The 19,303-nt window shown below is 38.0% G+C and overlaps 1 long non-coding RNA gene across 1 annotated transcript in view; it reads right to left on the bottom strand.

Annotated features, from left to right (window-relative positions):
• Positions 1–19,303, bottom strand: part of LOC105923893 — a 33,095-nt gene that overhangs the window by 10,746 nt on the left and 3,046 nt on the right. The window contains exons 8-30 of the long non-coding RNA XR_004932228.1: positions 18,947–19,038; positions 17,954–18,036; positions 17,345–17,432; positions 17,144–17,246; positions 15,885–15,999; positions 13,401–13,516; positions 13,159–13,302; positions 12,728–12,943; positions 12,420–12,620; positions 11,399–11,551; positions 11,092–11,221; positions 10,612–10,680; positions 7,582–7,890; positions 7,061–7,328; positions 5,904–5,989; positions 5,383–5,522; positions 5,094–5,303; positions 4,838–4,898; positions 3,707–3,790; positions 3,403–3,606; positions 2,074–2,149; positions 1,493–1,649; positions 507–614 (exon numbers count right to left, since the gene is read on the bottom strand). This is a non-coding gene — a long non-coding RNA (complement C3). The remainder of the gene's footprint in view (positions 1–506; positions 615–1,492; positions 1,650–2,073; positions 2,150–3,402; positions 3,607–3,706; positions 3,791–4,837; positions 4,899–5,093; positions 5,304–5,382; positions 5,523–5,903; positions 5,990–7,060; positions 7,329–7,581; positions 7,891–10,611; positions 10,681–11,091; positions 11,222–11,398; positions 11,552–12,419; positions 12,621–12,727; positions 12,944–13,158; positions 13,303–13,400; positions 13,517–15,884; positions 16,000–17,143; positions 17,247–17,344; positions 17,433–17,953; positions 18,037–18,946; positions 19,039–19,303) is intronic.

Here is a 19,303-nt window from a genome sequence, read left to right as displayed (position 1 = left end):
ATTTCTTTAAGGAGAAACTTTAAATTAGTAGGGAGCGTTCACCTCTGTGTGTAATTTTAAAATAAATACAAATACAAGTATTCTATGAAGATCTGAGGGAAGTTTGTTGGAGAACATTAGTAAACAAACAGCACAATGAAGATCAAGAAATACAGCAGACAGGTCAGGGAACAAATATGGAGGACATTAAAGCAGAAATAAATTATAAAACAAAGCTTTCAACATCTCACTTTTGCAATCTTGAACTGCCGATTAGTAACATTTTAATATAGTAACTACTACTACTACTACTACTACTACTACTAATAATAATAATAATAATAATAATAATAATAATAATAATAATAATAACAACAACTGTTATAATAATAAACTTTAAAAACTATGTTAGATAAAAGACTTTCACATTTCACATATGCCATTATATTAGCTCTATTAAACGTAAACATTAAAAACCAGGCTATTAAAAAATATAATAAGAAAGATTTTTTTTGTGTGTAAATTACCTCCACCTCTGGCCTGCCACAGTTAATCCCTGCCTTCTCGGCTTCGGCAACTGCAATGTGGACAAAGGCTGTCAGAGTTATTTGTGGGTCGTCACCACGCAGACCACCCTGCAGAATGAGACAGGGAAAAGAAAATAGTTACAACCTAAATGCTTTCAAAAGTAAACAACTATAAAAGGTTTGCCGACTTGTCATAATATGTATTTTTCACTTAATAGTTACTTTTCTTCTCTACTTCTGCTTTTATAGCTTTCTATTTGTAAGTTTCTGTTTTCTTTAGTTTTAAACCAAGCTGCAAAGCTATGGATACATTACATTATACTTTTTTATGCTAAGGATTTGTTCAAAACTACTTTTAGTTGCCTATTAAATTATTATCAGACATATATTTACAAATTGATAATTAACTGAACTGATAAGCTGATTTAGTCTTTAGAAAATCGACAAAGGATCGTGTTGAATGTTTGTTATATTATCATACGTTATTTACCCTCAAATAAAGTATTTCTGTTTTTATCCTGTTGCAGAAGTCAGAAACATGGATTGTATCCATAATGTAATTTAAACAGAGAATCAAATTTTCTTGAAAACAGGAACTTTCCTTGCATCAGGACAACATGATCAGTCATAACTGTTGGGTTTTGTAACCAATTATTTACACAATAAAATCTTCAATGTCCGTTTTAATCAAAAACCATAGAGTTATATCGATATTTAAATACTCTCACTAGTAACTGAAAATAACAAATTGGTAAGTAACCTGCAAGCACTAAAAGTGAGAAAGCTGCTTTAGAAAAATAATCACATGTACCAGATTCATATGTCATTAAAAGCATTTTCACAAAAGATTTTTCAAGCATATAGTTTATCCAGTGCTTAGAGTCAGCTTTATGTTAGTTTAAAAAGGTAGTTAATTGTGCATGATAAGAAGTGTGAGAGTGCAGTAAATGTGCAGACGACAGAGTGCGTTCTTGAACGAGCCTCACAGTCATCGTGGTGGTATAAACCGGGTTGTCCTCTTTGTACACGCCTTGCCGGATTTTGTTGGTCACCAGGTAGAGCAGAGGGTCGCAAACTTGTTGCTCGGAGATACTAACGATGGGGTGAGCCATGGAGAACACTTTGACGACGTACGCTGTGATCCTGCACATTGACATGGAAATGATTCGATGCACATGCTTCGGAAAATCTGTTAAACTAAGGATTCAATTAACTAGTTTTAAATGTGTACAACTGTATTTGTAACTCCTCAAACACATGGTGTGACACTGTCTCTTCTCCTATTATAAATAATTAACAACCACACATTGCAGGAAAGCCAGAAAAATATATATTTTAAGTGATTTTATCTTCTCTTTTATCTTCTTAGGCTATAGCGCCTAAAGAGAAATGGGTTAAAGCTTTATAAAAACTGGTTTTAATCTCAATGAGGTTGTATTTTACCTGGTTAAGTAAAGGAATCTGCTGACAATCAAAAACCAGCAAGAATATTATGTTTGATGTGTTTCTGCTGACCTAAATTTGGGAATTTGTTATCAAATGTAAAAATGTAATTTTGCAGGATTACCATGTACTTGCTCCTTGACGTCTGTAGGGGGGGTACGAGCCATCGCTCTTTCTGTATGCCAGCTGGTTCTCATAGCCTTAGAAATAAATAACATAAAATAAATATAGATCAGATGCAACAGAGCAAAATATTTAAACTTTTAGGTGTCAGAAAAATAACCAACCATAACCATCTAAAAACATTCATCAGCTAATTAGTCAACTATGCTCAATTTATATATCTGTCAATACATAAAAGTGAATAAATGTTTTTCCTGTTTTATTTATAAATTTACAAATGAAAGAAAATTTTACCGATAAGAAAGTCAACATACCTAATCACTACCCGGTCTTGCAAAGAACCCCATAATTGGGCACTGTTAGTGAGCGCAGATGACTCAAAGTAGATTTTTTTCCTGTACAAGTGAGGTTTCAAATAAAATCCATGGATCCCAACGGCATAAGAAGTTATGTCAAAGGAAACTATTTCGTAGGGCATGTTAGGTCTGCCTCTTTTTCCTGGGGGTGAACACATTACTGCGGAGTTGCTCTTGTCCGTTCATTTTGAGCTTCCCATCTGTCTGTCAAGTAACTTGTGGAAATTGGAAATGTTGGCAGCTTTTTGGATATCACAAAGTTAGGGTAAGAATCTACATTGTCAAGATAAAGACAAACATCTCTGTCCCCAGGAGTCGATTTGCAAAGAAAAGCATGAATACAACTGACAGAAATGCTTTATATATATATATATACATATACATATATACATATATATATATATATATATACATATATATATATACACACACATATATATATATACATATATATACACACACACACACACACACACACATATATATATATATATATATATATATATATATATATATATATATATATATATATATATATATATATAAACTTAAATGTTGTTACTTTTACTAGTAATTCTGGGTTTGTTTTAGTTCCAAGATGTTTTGTGTTATTCGTCAAGCAGCCCAAACTTGTGTTTTCAGGAATGCTAGCTGTGCTAACTGCGCTATTCACAAAGATGCTAAATACAGTTTAAAATGTCAGCTCTGTAGTGATTTGGCATAACCACTCTCATTATTATTCTGTGTAGCATTCAATAAATCAATATAGCCTTTACTTGTCTTTTTATTCAAGTAATGTATTTTTTTTGTTGATTGAACTTTTGTTTGATCAGTTCATCCTGAAAGTGACCAATCGGTCAATTTACTGCTCGTTATTTCTTTGTGGAAATACTAATCATCAAACTTTCCATTTATCAGTTTGTTTACTGTATGTCGACATATTGCTAAATTAACCCACTTCACCACTGTCTAACCTCTCCTGATGTATCGGAAAGCCTCAGCCTTGCGATCCACCCCTACACTCTCCCAGTTGTTGCTCCGGTCCAGATAGAGGGTGGCAATAAGCGGCAGAGTGATGGAGGCCAAGTTCTGCTCCACGCAACCACCAGGCATCTGGATGAGAGACGCCAGGGAGTTCTCACTGATGGAGTTATCGATGCTGTCTGCCAAAACATTACCTGGAAAGAAGCATTAAAGGAGCAAAAATCTGGAATCTTCTGTTTTTCTGGGATATTATTTTTTAAATCATCATCCCCGCTTGATTGGTTGGTGACTCACCTCTGACATTAATGACGGTTTCGGGCACAGAGTTTGGCACGACTGACTCCAGTTCAGCCCTACCGATGCGAACCGTCTGAGTTCCTGCAGTACAGGAAAGAGAATCGATAATATGTCGTTGTTTGGGAAAGAAAAGATTCTAATTTTACCCAAACACTGTTCCAAAAGAACAACTTGCAAGTTACACAATAAAAAAATAAATAAAACACCAAATTCCATCCTAATTTAGATCAAGAAAACCAAAATGTTTATAAAGCGTGAAACAGATAAATAAATCATTAGTTTCCATGAGTTGATTTAAAAAACACATTTCTGACACAGTCTTTAGGGCCAAATCAGACATGTACTTCCATTTAAGGATGATTGTATGGTTTCCATAGATGCAAAGTCACTGTCCAAACAAAGAATTAATTATTTTCTTAAGTGAAAAACAGATCCTCCCTTTGATATTTTTTAATTGGATGTGTGGTGAATTACTGACTACAAAGGAAGTGTACTGTTTTACACCAGAAACTGTAGAAATTGTATAAATCCATTTGACTGCTGTCATACTTAAAAATTTTCAAAGACAGTTTTGGCGCTGTACTGTGATTTACGACAGTGCTAAATTGGAGTTTAATGAGGTTAATAAACACAGTGTTAAATTGAATGAAAAACTGCAGTTATAGAGTAAACCAATCCAGCTAAAACAGTCCAGCTGAATTTCTTTGATTTGTTAATAAAATAAAAGAGTACTTTAAATTCCCATGTAGGGTGCCGGACAGGTAGGTCTCCATGCCTATCTCCGCCTCAAGCATTAAATCATCAGATAAATATTTCCTTTACTATCAACGACGCCTGATCTTGGCATTCAAATGTAACGCCATTGCTCTTTTGCAACATTAAGCTGCCGTTTGCTGACTTTTTTTTCCTTTCACCCTTTGTTTGTTTCCTATTTATTTCTAATCCAGGAAAATAGTACGCTATCACAAGCTACTAGCCTGAAGACAACTGAGCAGAATTCGTTGTAAAAATGATGACGTATGCCAGCAGTGGTAAAAAAAAAAAAAAAAAAAGGAGCCTGTACATAACATCCTATAGATGTAGTATCTTAAAATGTGGTTGGTATGTATAGAAGGTAAAACTACATGCCTCCTTGAGCAGACGGATTCAACACTGTGCTCCAGACTTCAGTCTTCTGCACTCCGTCCAGCTGTTTGGGTCATGAGAAATTGATTGTACAAGTTAAACCAAAACAAGTTGGAATTTTATTGTAAAATCAAACTTGATATATTTAGGAAGTAAGGAGGAATTACATTTAGTTTAGTTTATTTACTTTACACACAGTGACAAAAATCAAAAATTTCTGCCAAATACAGTACATTCCCTTCAAAGTTCAGCGACTCACCACGACTCGCAGCGTTTTCTGGATGCGGTCACCGCCCGTCATATCTCTGCCAACCACCATTACTTCCAGCGGAAGCTTGCCCACCACCAGAGGCACAATGGTGTAAGGCACCGCCACAGAGGAGCCCGCCGGCAGCGTCACTTCCTGGGTGTGTTTGTCCTTGAAAGCCACGCTGCACATGCCCTCTGTCTTCATCAGCACCACCCTCACCTGAGCAGAAAGATGGCACACGGAGATGAGTGCCAACTAAGCTGACCAAACGAAGGGAAAATCAATGGCGTCCTCTTACGTGCATCTCATCGTAGCCGTAGTTGTGGACGACAGCTTTAATCTCCACCTGTTCGTTCCTCGCCACAGAGTAAGGAAGCTTTACGTCGACAAAGAATCGCTTCCAAGTTTTGAAATTGTACGGCTCCGCGACACAGAAACCTGAAGCCAGATGGGGATCAGGAATGAGTTTTCCAAGGTTGCTCCTGTACTGTTCATGCAAATGAGAGGTTGAACTTCCACAGCTTATAGGTTCTTGGATTTGTACCATCAGACGGGGTTTTGTGAAGTTTGACAAGTCGGTTAGCCTTTACAGCTCCCCCATTTTTTTTAACTTTAAAACAATAAATATTTGCTGTGCTTCTTAAACTATAAATAAAGTCACAGTTACATTTTTTTTCTTCACTTTTCTTTAGCAGGGGGATATTAAGTAATGTTTTATCCCAAAAGACTGCAGGCCAAATATTGAAATCAGCTCAGAACAGTGCAATGTTGAAGACAACATATTATGTGTAGTGCATTTCCTGCCTCTGCCAGCTTTACCTGTCTGAGGTGATGCACTGATGGCCAAAATGCCCCACTCTGTGATGCTGTCAGGTAAAGGATTTTCCATATTCTTCAATGCCAACCTGTTGATCAAATTCATAGTTTCAATATGTCCAACAGGTACGAAACAATACATTTTCCATGAAGAATCCTAAAGACAGAATGTTGCATGACATCAAGCGCCGCTCGACAATACTCTGTAGCTTAAACTGGGAAGGCGTGCTGAAAATGAATGATATGAAGCTTTGTCAGCTCAGCTGTAACAGGGGCACACATCTAATTACAAGAGGAAATCTGCTGCCTTACTCTTAAATCCCTCCCACTGTTCCAAAATGCTTCAGATTCAAATTATCAAACTTTTCAGTGCAACTTTGAACTATAAAAAAAAGTATTAATAAAAATGTTTACAGTCTTTCTTATCCAGATTCACTTTACGGTGGTCAGTTTTTAAATATGAAACCAAAGATTGTAAGATTTTATAATAATATAGAATAGGATAGTGTGAAAAGTCTGAACTAACGAGCATGCTCTTTATTTATTTCAAATCTATCGTGGAAGAAACCTGAATCCCATCCAGACTTTTTTAGACTTTTCAAAGTGAGTGAATCCTAATAGATGAAAAAAAAACATAAACTGCAATTATAGAGTAAACCCGTGCAGCAAAACCAGTTTAGTAGAATTTCTTTAAATTTGTTCAATGAGCACTTTGCCTTTTAAAAAAAAACTCCCAACTCTAGACCTCAACCACATTTTCCTACTGCTAAGTTTTAAAGTTGTTCTTGTAAAGTAATGTGGTTTTCCATGGAGTAAAGACATTTTGACATACTTCATAATAAGGAAATAATCACATTTAAATTCTGATTTATATGTGATGTGGGTTTTTTTTGTAGTACTTGCTTGACCTTTCATTTATCAATTTGACCACCAGGAACTCCTCCATAAGGGTTTTTTGATGCTTTTGTTAAAAAGAAGCAAATCAAAAGAGTTCTCGAATTTCCCAGCCATGCTTATGCAGCAACATACTTAGTGCAAATGGATTGATGAAATGTACAAATGCAAACTAAATAGGGAACAATTCAATGTGTAAGACAAGATAAAATGTTCATTAGAAGCTCACTGCTCAGATGCAGCGGCCGCTGTAATGGTTCATTTACCCGTCTTTGTCTGGCTCACTCGGCAAGCTCACGTCCATCCACAACCAGGACTCGTAGAACTTGGAACGAAGATAGACATCATTCTCATCCAAATACTCCCACTCTTCTTCTTCATCGTCCTCCAGCAGCGCAACCCCCCGACCAACTTCTGGAACGGCAGCAGCAACTCGAGCTCGATCTGGTGCCCATTTGTTTGCATTTGAAAAGCTGATGCCTTTCAAACCCGTTGTGGTGCGCTCACGTGCGACTGGTCGACTTCCAGACCATTCTGTAGAAATGAATTCATAATTCATATTTATGAAAAGGTAAAATCATACCTGCTCATACTTGTGATTTGCACAGCTCAAGAGTATTTTTTTTTTTTTTTTTTTGGTTGCTGACACTGAAACCGTCAACGGCGACGGTAATTACGTTGACCTTTATAACACTATAATATGTAATTAGCCAGATAGCGTTTGCACAAACTAACTGCACAACCAAAAAATTAAACTGCAACTAAATGAAAAAGGTTGAGCATTTACCAAACAATTGGCCAGAGAGAGGTTTCCACCGCTGTGAATCTGATGTCTCATCAACAGAATAGGGACGATTAGCACGGATCGGTGGAAGGATGGTGGTTGGGGGAGCAGTGGTCATGGGTGGAGGGGTGGTGGGAATCTCTGTGTTGAACACCTCGTCCCTGTAAGTGGCGCAGCAGTAGCGGAAGGCCAGGATGCACTCGGGGCCCTCGGTGATGTAGAGGGAGCGCCGGGTGCAAGAGTACGGCATTGGGATGACCCTGAGGCCATCTTTGCAGCAGCGCCGCTCCAGCTTCTCCTTGTAGTGACTCTCTGAAAGCAAAGGGGTGGGTGAGAGGGAACGAGTAGGGAAATCAGAGCCTATTGTTCATACATTCACTGCAACATCTCCCTAATAGTGACCTCTTCACGTACAAAAAACGTACAAAAAGTTTAGAATGGACAATGTTTTTGGCAGAAGGGTCACCGCTAAAGGGAGGCTGTAAAGTAAAACATCCACAAACAACAATTGGAAACTATGCCGTAACAGGTTGTAACTATTGGGGAAGGTTTGTCAACTGCTTTAAGAGTCTTCAGGCTCATCTTTAATGTTATCTGACCCAAAATTATGAAAATATTTTGGGTCAGGTGTTATGGACAGAGGTGGAGCCAGTCCTTCAAATGACATGCACAAACAATTAAAAATGCTGCACAAGAAATCCAATTTTAAAAGTAAGGCAGCTTGTTTAAAAGCACTTAAAACAACCCACTGCACGTGAGGTTGATTTTTTTTTATTGATTCCAATTTGGCTACTTCAACCTCATGATCACTGTGAGTTCAGCAGGATGTGAGTCGCTTTTTAATTAAATGAAATCTATCTTGTCTTTCTAACTAGTCGTAATGGATAAAAGTTTATTCTGTCATCACCCGCTCAGGGGAGTTCCTCTTTATAATATATAATCAATATATAATCAAGTTTTCTGAGGACACTGCTCTCCTTGGTTTGCTCAAGGAGTCACGTGGTGCCCATAAATTGTATATTAAAGCTGCTAACATTCCCATTATTTCTTGGGTCATTAGGTAGATAAAGCCCATATGACATGCAACGTAATATCATGAAAAGGGTCAAGCCTTTCACATATTTAGATGTACATCTAGACTGTCTATGTCTAAAAAAACTGTTTTGTGTCTGTAAAAACATTGTGAGGCATGTCTACATAACAATACTTGAGTCTCTCCTTGGGTACAGCAATACTTGCCGGATTGGTGAAACTGACTGTTCAGAGAAAGGGCCCAGATTTCCAAACTGGTGAAGAGAGTGAGCAAGTTCAGCCAATTCAACAGGGCATCATGGTTCAAATAAAAAAATGTGCTGTCCTCTGACTATATTTTGTTGGAGTCAGATGAGAGGTACAAGATTCATTTATGTAAACACAATCGTATCAAAAATCTGTTCATTCTTCTCTCCATCAAACTGTGAAATAATCGGTCTGCTAGAGAAGAACAGAAACAGTGATGGATGGAAACACTTTGCATTGGAAGTCTTCAAATTGCGGTATGTGAATTTTTGTATAAATTCCTAATGCACATCTATGAATGGTTGTCATTAATGTTGTTTGCTTTCATTAATATACTGTCCAGTTCAGTTCCTCTATTGTCCCAGGTGGGAGAAACTTGTTTTTGCAGCCAGGCATTCTCATTCATTTATTCATTCATTCATTCATTCATTCATTCATTCATTCAAATAATTAAAAAATAAAATTCCATTAAAATAAATTAGTTTTTATCCTAGGATGCCAAAACCTTCTCTCAGACGGGAGAAGCTCTGTTGCAGAACAGAACATTAATTACCTTTGTATGACACATTACTCCTTTGTTAGACTATTAAAGACCCTTTGAATACTCTAACTTCTAAGTATATCATCGATCTGCTGTTTTGCTTTAGATCTTTTGCTGTGTCATTATGTTGGGTCTGGTGTTTTTGGGTCTTAATCTTCATATGTTAGTGTTCTATCATTTACTTCTTTGTTTTTAATCACCCCAACAACATGTCAAACGGCTGTACACTAGCCAGATGGCAAAATGAAGCACATTTCTCTTCAAAGAGGTAGCACATTCCGATTTTAAATAAATAAATCACATTGGTTATAAATGTAAAACATTTAAATCCCAAATGCTCACTGTTAGAGAATATTGTCAAATAGCGCCAACAAGTCTATAACTATTAGACACAACTGAGACAAAACATTTCTGTCCTTTAACAGAAAAACAAAACAATTTGTGAATTATCTAAACTGGACTGGGACTTTAACTGGAACTGCTTGCTTAGATGAGGGACGGGATGGATATTAAATGGTCCAGTTTAGCTTGTCTTGAAACAAGGGAGGAATTTGTGAAAAAAGCACCTCCTGCTAGCTGTTAGGTATGGTAGAGGATCTGTGATGCTGAGGGGGCTATTTCTCTTTGAAAGGCCCTGGTAAATACCAGAACATTTAAAAGAAGAAACTCGTGGACAAGAAATGGCTCAGCATCAGGTTCAGATCTAAAACATAAAAATGGCTCACAAAAACATAACTCCATTTAAAAAGTAACAATATTTAACTTCTCCCTCTCCTCCCCACATCTAAACCCTTCTTGTTTATTTTGTTTGTTCAAACTGTTTCTGCCTTTAAGCCCAGGACTCTGTAGAAAAGTTTTACCTGAATAGAAAAGGGCCTTTATACATATGGAGCCTAGGAGATGAAATAACCTGCACTAACCTTTTGTTGTTATTTTATTACACAATGCATCTCTATACAGGTAACAATACCACAAAATAGACAAAAGGTATAGTTTTAGTTCAGCAGTTATTACTACTAATGGGGGGGGGGGGTCAAATAAATGGATTTTTTCCATTGAAATCATTGCATTTCAAGTTAAACTTAAGCTAAAGCAGGAGGAGTCTTGTAAATCTTATGCAAGACAACACAGTTTCAGTCTCAATATAATTCCCGTTTAGGATTAAGTGAAAAGCCACATTTTTTCTGTTTTGAGCGGATTTACAAAATACTCACCCAGCCGTGCTTTACGTTGGATGAGTTCAGCAGTGCGCCTCCTTCTGGCGCTGCCTGGACAGCGTAGGGCTAAACGACAAAGAGAGTGTTGTCATTTTATGTGCGTATTAGTAACTGCACATTAAACACCTATGTGGATGTTTAATTATCAGTTAATAAATAAAGCTACCCGGCTCTCTGATGCCCTTAGGGAAAGGAGAGTTCAAAGCAGCTGCTTTTAAGCACAAGTTATTTAAATAGAGCAGATGTTATATTCTTAATAGATAAAATGAATAAAAAAAAGAAAGTCTCCATTTCCAGACTTTTCAGACATATTTTGAGAGATTGAAATCCTTCTCAGATCTTAAAACAAATTTGTCTGCTCTTATGGTAAAGAAAATACTCGAAACCAAATGTGCAAAGTCATTACACAAACCTGATTCTTCTGGTTTACATGTATAATTCTCCTTATTCAATGACAGGACTGATACGTGTGAATACCTTGTCGGGTTTTGGTTTTGACTCCACCACTGGAGGAGTAAAGAAGTCCCGCATCAGTAAACACTCCTGTTGCATCTTGACCACCTCCTCGGGTACAACCGATGTCTCCGTGCTCCACCACGTCCCAAATCTGAACGCAGGGTTCAGTTGGGAAGAAAGAAAGAAAGAAAGAAAGATAGAAAGAAAGAAAGAAAGAAAGAAAGAAAGAAAGAAAGAAAGAAAGGTTTATGAACATAGTTTTGTTTTGTAACCTGCTGCCTTGTGACGCCATAGCAGATTTTACTAGTAAATATAAACAAAGACGTGCCTTTCTCTGTGTCAGTCGCTCTCCGTTCAGGAGGTACACAGCGTTGTCCACAGCCACCAGGCTGACTTTTGCCCCTGGGTCACCTCGTATCTGGAAGCGAAAGTTTTTCCCAGGATCGTAGTGTGGGCGTACAGAGTCTGTTGTAACTTTCAGCTACAAAATAAAGAAATGAAAACAACACATTTCTGAATAAAACTATACTTGATAAATTATTCATCCAATCATCTCTAAAAAGGAATTAAGCAATAGTTGGTAGCTAGCTCTCTGTATTTTTTTTGCCATTTAAATACAAACAATAGTTGAAGAAGTCTCTTATAGGAACGTTGTCTAAAACAGGGGTTCCCAAAGATGACTCAGTCAGAAATCTGAAGGGTATTTCACAGACTTTGCAATGTTAGAAAATATCTTAGTTTTAATATAACAACCATATTCCCTATCATGGAAAATTATCTTTTTTTTCCCCTCAAAAATTTCCAACTTTTTGACATCAAACAAAATACCAATTATTTCCTGCAAATATGTGAAGTTAATCTAACGATGTGAGTTTTCTGTTAATCCTCTGTGGCCAATAATTTGTTACTACTTTATTCATGGGATTTCGGGGGTCGCAGGCTGATAGGTTAAGACCCCTGATCTAAAACAGCATAACATCTTTTTATTTATACTTAAACAGCAGATTGTTATACTGTTGTAAAACTAATCTTTACATAAAGACTGCTCTGAGCTAGAAGAGCATCTGAATTTGGCCAGTTCAATGCTTAACTATTTCAGCTTACATCAAAAGTGTCCTTGACAGTTTTATAGTAGTTATAGAAACAGGAAGACATGTAAACCACGCACAGCCCAACTTCATTTGATTTTTAACATTCACTCTCTGCAGTAATCTGAGAATGTGAGATTCTTCTTGTATGAGCCGATGTGACGAGTGAATTTCTCCATTGTGAGATCAATAAAGACTATCTTATCTTATCTTATCTTTTCAGTCCTCCCCAGTAACTCTGAGAACGAGCTAAACGCTCACCCCACCAACGCAGCTGTCCATCACGTCTATCCAGACAGAGTCCGACACCAGCTCCTCCCGCCCTGTCCAGGGAATACTGTAGAACGCCACGACCCGAAACGAGGGCATCATCTCCGATGTGACCAACAAGCCAACGCTGGTCACCAGCTGGCCCGTCACGTCCTGACGCTTAGCGCTTATGATTCTACCTTTATTCAGCACCTGCACGGTTTTGGAGGACAACGTTCAAGCGTTTCACTATAGCAGACACAACGCCTGATTGTGCACACGGGAAATGTCTTTGTTTGCGACATTTGTCTTTGTCTTACCAGGTAGGTGACGTGGTTGATGAATTGTCTGTGCGACTTGTCAGACGAAGAGACGGAGAACTGCAGGGATAGTCTATCTCCTACAGACGCCGTGTTGGTGTCCGTGGAGATGTACAGGTAGTTCTTCTGCGCCGCACTAAAGGTCCTGTATGGATGAACAGTAAACTGCTGCTTGGCCTGCTGATCTGGTCTCAGGTCAGCCTGGACCGTCTCTGCCTAGAAAGACAATAAAATAAAGATACAGTTCTGTTTTTTTTCTGACCCTCCAATTTGGAGCCGCAAAATGCTTTTCTTCTCACCTATTAGGAACAAGTAGATAGCTAAAATATCTTTAATCTTTCTAGGAATAAACATGTTTTCTCTATTAGTTGTGATAAAAAGCTGCATGTGTGCGTTTTCCTCACGCTACATTATCGTGCAGTTCTGCTCACAGTGAGAGTTTGAAGCTGTTGTTCAACGGGCATGTTGATGGTGGCTCTAGCGGTTCCCGATGAGACGGTTAGTGGTGAGGCCAGATGCGTCAGCTTGACCAAGACATTATGGGCGGGGGACCCGTCATGTTGGCTCACCTGAATCTGAAAGAGTTTAAGAGAATCGTTTGGGCTTCTGTTTGAATTAGTTAAAACTAAATGACTTTCTGGAGTAGAATGAAAACACTGAAGACAGCCCTTACTATTATGTCTAATGGCATTCCCGGCTTGAAGTACTTTGGCGTGTCTTTGAAGTATATGACATACGGGGACTTCACAATTTTTATCCCAGTCTTTTCTGCTTCAACCAGATCGCTTCCTGAAAAAAAGAATTAGCAAACGTTTGAGTTTCTAGATTTGCACGGCTGGCAGATATACCCCCTATAGACTGGAGGCTGTGATTGCAGACTAAAAAAGCACTGACTCCAGAGCGTTAAATGTAAAGTCACACCAAACTCTTCAGGTTTGTTTGAGAACTGTAAACCATGTTTTACTTTCCTTCTACTTTAAAATGATACGGAACTTGTATGTAAAGCAGGCAAATATGTATGGTTGTAACGTGACAACAATCAGAAAAATAAAATGGTAAAGTTCAAAAAGTTCCCTTTAGTATTTTAACAGGTGCAGCACTTAATAGGAATATATTTCATTTTGATCCCCATCTGTACTGTGAGCTTTGTCTGAAATATTTTTGAAGGGGGCTGTGTTGAAAAGTGTCCCTGTGCTGGACTTTACTGCTTGCACAATCTGGTCCTTCCTTTGTGTGGATCTAAGGGAATATTGCACTTCTGAACGTAAAAAAGACAGCTAATGAAAAACGTTAAAAATAAATAAAACGTTACTAGATTATAGCAACACAGTTAGTCAAAGATAAGATTTGGATTTCCCAGAAACCTGAATACAGTGGATAGACATTTGCCCCATGCTGCGGACATGCTCTGATTACACCAGACATCCTGATAAACTCTGGTCAGATTGCAACATACGGGAGAGTTTGGTCATTCCCAGCTGGTCCTTGAGCAATAGAGCACACTGTATTGAGTAATAGAAAGACTAGCAACAACAAGAAAAATGTAGGCTGTCAAGGAAATGAATCCAAATTATATTACTAGATATTTATACATATAAATAACTGCTCTCTCACCCACCCCTTGTGCTCCTGAGCAGGGTGGGTGGCTCTCCATTTCACAAGCTTGGGTCCTCTCAGCCTGGGAGCTTGAGGGTCCTTCTTAGGATCTTAGCTGTTCCTACGATTGCGCTCTTCTGGACTGAGATGTCTGATGTCTATCCAGTTATCTGTTGGAGCCACTTCTCCAGAGTGGGGGCTACTGCCCTGAGTCCTCCGGTGACCACGGGCGCTACCGTTGTCTTCACCTTCCAGCCTCTTTCTAGTTCTTCCCTGAGCCCTTGGTATTTCTCCAGTTTCTCATGCTCTTTTTTTTTCCTGATGTTTCCATCATTTGGGATGGCCACATCAATCATAACGGCTTTCCTCTGCTGCTTTTCAATGATCATGATGTTCATAATGCTCAAGGCCTGCTCTTCTGCTGCCACGATCAATGCTTTCCTTCAGTCCAGCCCTTTCTAGCCATTGGTAGGATTTGGTCATATGAGCCACTTCAGCTATCTGTCAGTGGTACGTCCTTTGCAGAGGTTTTTTCCTCCCGCGATGGTTCCTTCAGTTCCTTCTCTTCCAGCTTCCATTGTCTGAGACATTCACTGAGCGCTTCATCCCCCGGGGCCATCTTCCTGATATATTCTTGGAGCTAGGATGTTTCATCTTTGAAGGTGGCTCGGATGCTCACTAGGCCTCTGCCTCCTTCTTTGCATTTAGTGTACAGCTTGCGGATAAGTAATTTGATGTGGAGTCCACCATGGTGAGTAGCTTTCAAGTCTTAACATCAGTGTTCTGGAGTTCCTTCTTTGGCCAACTAACTACCCCAGCAGGGTAGCTGATTGCAGGAAAAGCATAGCTGTTGATTGCTTGGACTTTGTTCTTGCCATTGAGCTGACTTCTCAGAACTAACCTTACTCGTTGCAGGTATTTGGCATTTGCTGCTTTCCTTGTGGCCTGCCTGTTTCGTGGTTGCCATTTGCTTGTGGTATTCGAGGTAATCATGGCTCTCTTGAGCATCTACTATTCTCCCTTCTGGGAGCGCAACTCCCTCTATGTGGATTACCTTCCCTCACTTTGTCACCATCCGGTCACGTTTCTCCAGCCCGAATGACAATCCAATGTCCCTGCTGTGGATCCTGGTGTGGTGTGGATCAGCGAGTCCATGTCTCAGTCTTAGCATACAGCTAATTTACAGGAGGTGGCTGATAGTGGCCCCATTTCTGAGTCGGTATCCATAGCCAGACTTGTTGATTATTTGGCTGAGGGGGTTCAGGCCTATGAAGAACAGCAGAGGAGACAGAGCATCTCCTTGGTATATTCCACATTTGAAGGAGATTTGTGCAATTGACTTGAAGTTGGCTTCTATGGGGTGGTTTCCACAGCCTTGTAATCAATCCATAAAGTACGCAGGTTTGTTTGCCTGCCTTTGCAGTCTAGAGTGACTGTTCTGTCAACCAGCAGCTGGTGTTTGGCTCCACTGGTGTTTTTAACCTTTGCCTTTCAGGGCCTCTGTCATGTGTTGATCCTTAATCAGTAGGTTGTTTCTCCCAAAGTGTGACTGAGTCCTTACCTGCCTTGGTCAGCACAGACGCTTTCACATACACAGAGCTTCCCACTAGAGCTTTGATGTCAGGGTAAGCTCTCCTGAGCTCCTCCATAGTCAGCCTGACTGTTCCTCCATCCAGCTGGATATAGGAAAAGAGGAAAACGCAGAATTTCTATATTTTTATGCGCTGCCCTGATTCGCTTTATTAAAAGCTAACACATCATGTTTAGCAGATTTTTTTTTTTTGGTGAGCTAAAATTCAAATGCATGAATTGATTTGCATCGATCAGACATGTATCTTTACATTTTCTGGTGGAGTTAAGTTGTCACAGTGACTAGAAATATGATAGAAAGATGCAGGAAAGCATCTGTTGCAAACTCACAGCCGGTGGGATTATTGCATAATTATAATATCTATCTATCTATCTCCATCCATCCATCCATTTTCTGACCTGCTTAAGCCCTCATGGGGTCGCAGGGGTTGCTGGTGTCTATCTCCAGCGTTCACTAGGCGAGAGGCGGGTTACACCTTGAACAGGTCGCCAGTCTGTCGCAGGCCATTATAATATCCTACTAGGATAATATATTAATACAATGTGAAGATGGTTTTCTTTACGGCAATAGTTTTTAAACGGTAATGATGTGGGAGCCACATCTGGCGCTGAGTCAAAGAGTATAAAGGTGTTGTCAAGTCAAAAGTACTAATGGTGCCAAAAATTTAATTTTTTGTCTTTAAAATGACAAAAAGACATGGCTGAGTTTCCTACATGCTGAACAGAAAAACTATAAACAAATAAAGTAGTTGGATTATTTTTTGTTTTTTTGTAAAAAGCTATTATTACTATTAATCATTGCAATATTATGATCAAATAAATAAAGTCGCTCAGTTTTTGTAGGAAAAGGTTGTCTAAGTTGTTTTAGATAGCAGGGTTCAGCACATCTATACTAATTAAAGAAAGGGGTCCAGTTTGTATTATTACTTCAGGCTCAATTGAAAAAAAACAACAACAAAATAAATCTAATTTTCTGTCATAAGAACATGGTTTTCTTTATTTAGCTAGGTTTAATTGACAAATCAAAGGCAGATTTGGGTCAAGCAAAGTCTGCTTTTGAGTAAAACTACTGGATACATGTGGTACGATTGACCATTAAATTTAGAGAATGCAAAAAGCGTGGTTATTTTAAAATGATTACTTTGTGGTGTAGCTAAAATCTTCTTGTTAGAAGATTTTAATTCCTCTGTAATAGTTTTGCCCTAATTAAAAATGAGAGGAGAAACTTACATCTGACACCTGCTTCACAGAAGGTAATCTTTTCATCTCTTGATTGAGTTTCACTCCAAACACGACGTAAGCCGTGCCCTGGACAGGCTCCCCATACAGGTATCTAAAATTCAGTCACAAATTTGTTGTTTGGCTGACAGTTATCGGCAAATCTAACAGGAAAGTAAGACAAGGGGTCAATAAGGTTTGTGCCCAACCAACCTGGCTGAGATTTCTACAACCAGCTCGTCGTCATCCAAGCTGAAGAAGGGTTTTTTAGGGGTCAGTGTAACGTTGAAGCCAGGAAGAACTGGAAAATAAAATAATTGAGTTATAGTTTAACGGTTTAAAAATGTAACTTGTGTATAGCAAAAAGTGTACACAACACAGTATTTTCTGCCTGCAAAATGTCACTTTGGCATTCATTTCCCAGATAGCTAAATAAATTAGACGAAACCTTTGTTTTTTGTTTTTTTAAAACCGCTGCTGAAAAAAAGAAATGTATGCATTATATACAACAAACTAGGATACATAAATTATTGTGCTCATACCGGTACATTACTTGAGTTAGATACCATTCTTATGGCTAAATGATTCATAGGTAAAAGCAAGCATTAAAGATTTTCTTTGGAGATGAAACTTTGGAGACCTCCAATGTAAACCAAAAAAAAAAGTTAAAAGACCTTCAGAAAGTCTTTAATCTGAAGCTTAGTGTCTGTGGTAATGTATGGTAGAATAACAAGGAAACAACATGATTTAAGATTCTACAGAAGTACAAGACATAAAACCATGATGAATGTCGTTAGACTAAGCTAAATTTAATTCCCCTACCATATTTCTTCACCTCAAAACAGGAGGTGAATGTGTTCTGCTCCCAGTGGTCAAACTTAGCCGTCACTAGCCATGTCCCTTCACTGTAAAAAATAAAAAAATAAAATAATAATTTTACCGAAAGTCTATAAAATCAAAGGAAAGATAAAATTAAAATAAATAAATAAATACAACAACATTTTTGACAACAGGAGGTCGCTCTCTTATAACTAAATTGTGGTTTAGAAAAAAGTATGTGTGTGTGTGTATTCTTAAGTTGATTAAAACACCTAGAAACTTTTAATGAATAATAATTAACAATTTCCTATTTTTATGGGGTTGAAACATTGCATGGGAAAAATGGGAAAAAATGGGAAAAACAGAACCTGCTTTGCAAATAAGGTAACAAGTGTGCTGATCTCCTTTGGTCAGGAAATGACAGCTTGAAAAGAGCGTCTGAATTATATCAGCAGCTACAACAGAGAGCGTCCCTTCGGCTGCCCCCTTCTTCAGGGGTCACCACAGCAAGTCCCTACAACATACCTGCCAGAATTTTTACACCAGTTACCGGATATAATGTTATTATAGAAAACGAATGTCTTTGCAAGATGGTAGATTTGTTGAAATATCTCATCAAAATGAGATATACCCCATGAGTTTACACATATTGCCAAAAAAACAAAAACAATCACACCATACCAAAGCCATAGACAGTACTACAATTATGAACAAAAACTTAAATTATTGTAAAGCTTGTTTTTAGCAAAGCCCATATAGGTTTCCCCACTAAGTTGATTCCCATCTATCTCTTCTGAGCATAAAAAAATTTACCGTTTAAAAGGAAAACCATCAGTTTCAGAGCTTTCTTTTAAAGTGATGCCTGAATTCTTTTTTTTTTTAAACTGCAGAAACAGTTTGATCTTAATCTAGATTGTTTTATTTAGAGTTTAGATCTTAACAGATTGAAATGGGCTAACAGGGAACAAGCCAAAATTTAAGAAATGCTCAACTTACTTGACAATCTCAGACAGGGGGAAAGTGTCTGTGATAACGCCATGCAAGGCTCTGGTCCTGGAGAGCTGACTGACCACCACACCATCTGGATTCTGACACACAAAATGTATTTTGATGACAACAACAAAAAGTAATGACAAATAAATAAATAAATATATATATATATATATATATATATATATATATATATATATATATATATATATATATATATATATATATATATATATATATGACACTTTGTTAGATCTCATGATTATCTTCAACAAATTTAAAACACCAGATCATATAACTGGATTATTCTAAAACATATATTAAAAGGAGACTCTCTTTCTCTCTTTTTTTTCTTTAATCTCT

This window comes from Fundulus heteroclitus, chromosome 13, assembly GCF_011125445.2.
Source record: "Fundulus heteroclitus isolate FHET01 chromosome 13, MU-UCD_Fhet_4.1, whole genome shotgun sequence".
Classification (NCBI taxonomy): Eukaryota; Metazoa; Chordata; class Actinopteri; order Cyprinodontiformes; family Fundulidae; genus Fundulus; species Fundulus heteroclitus.
Note: the sequence above shows the minus strand (reverse complement) of the source record. Positions and strands in the feature narration are given on the sequence as shown.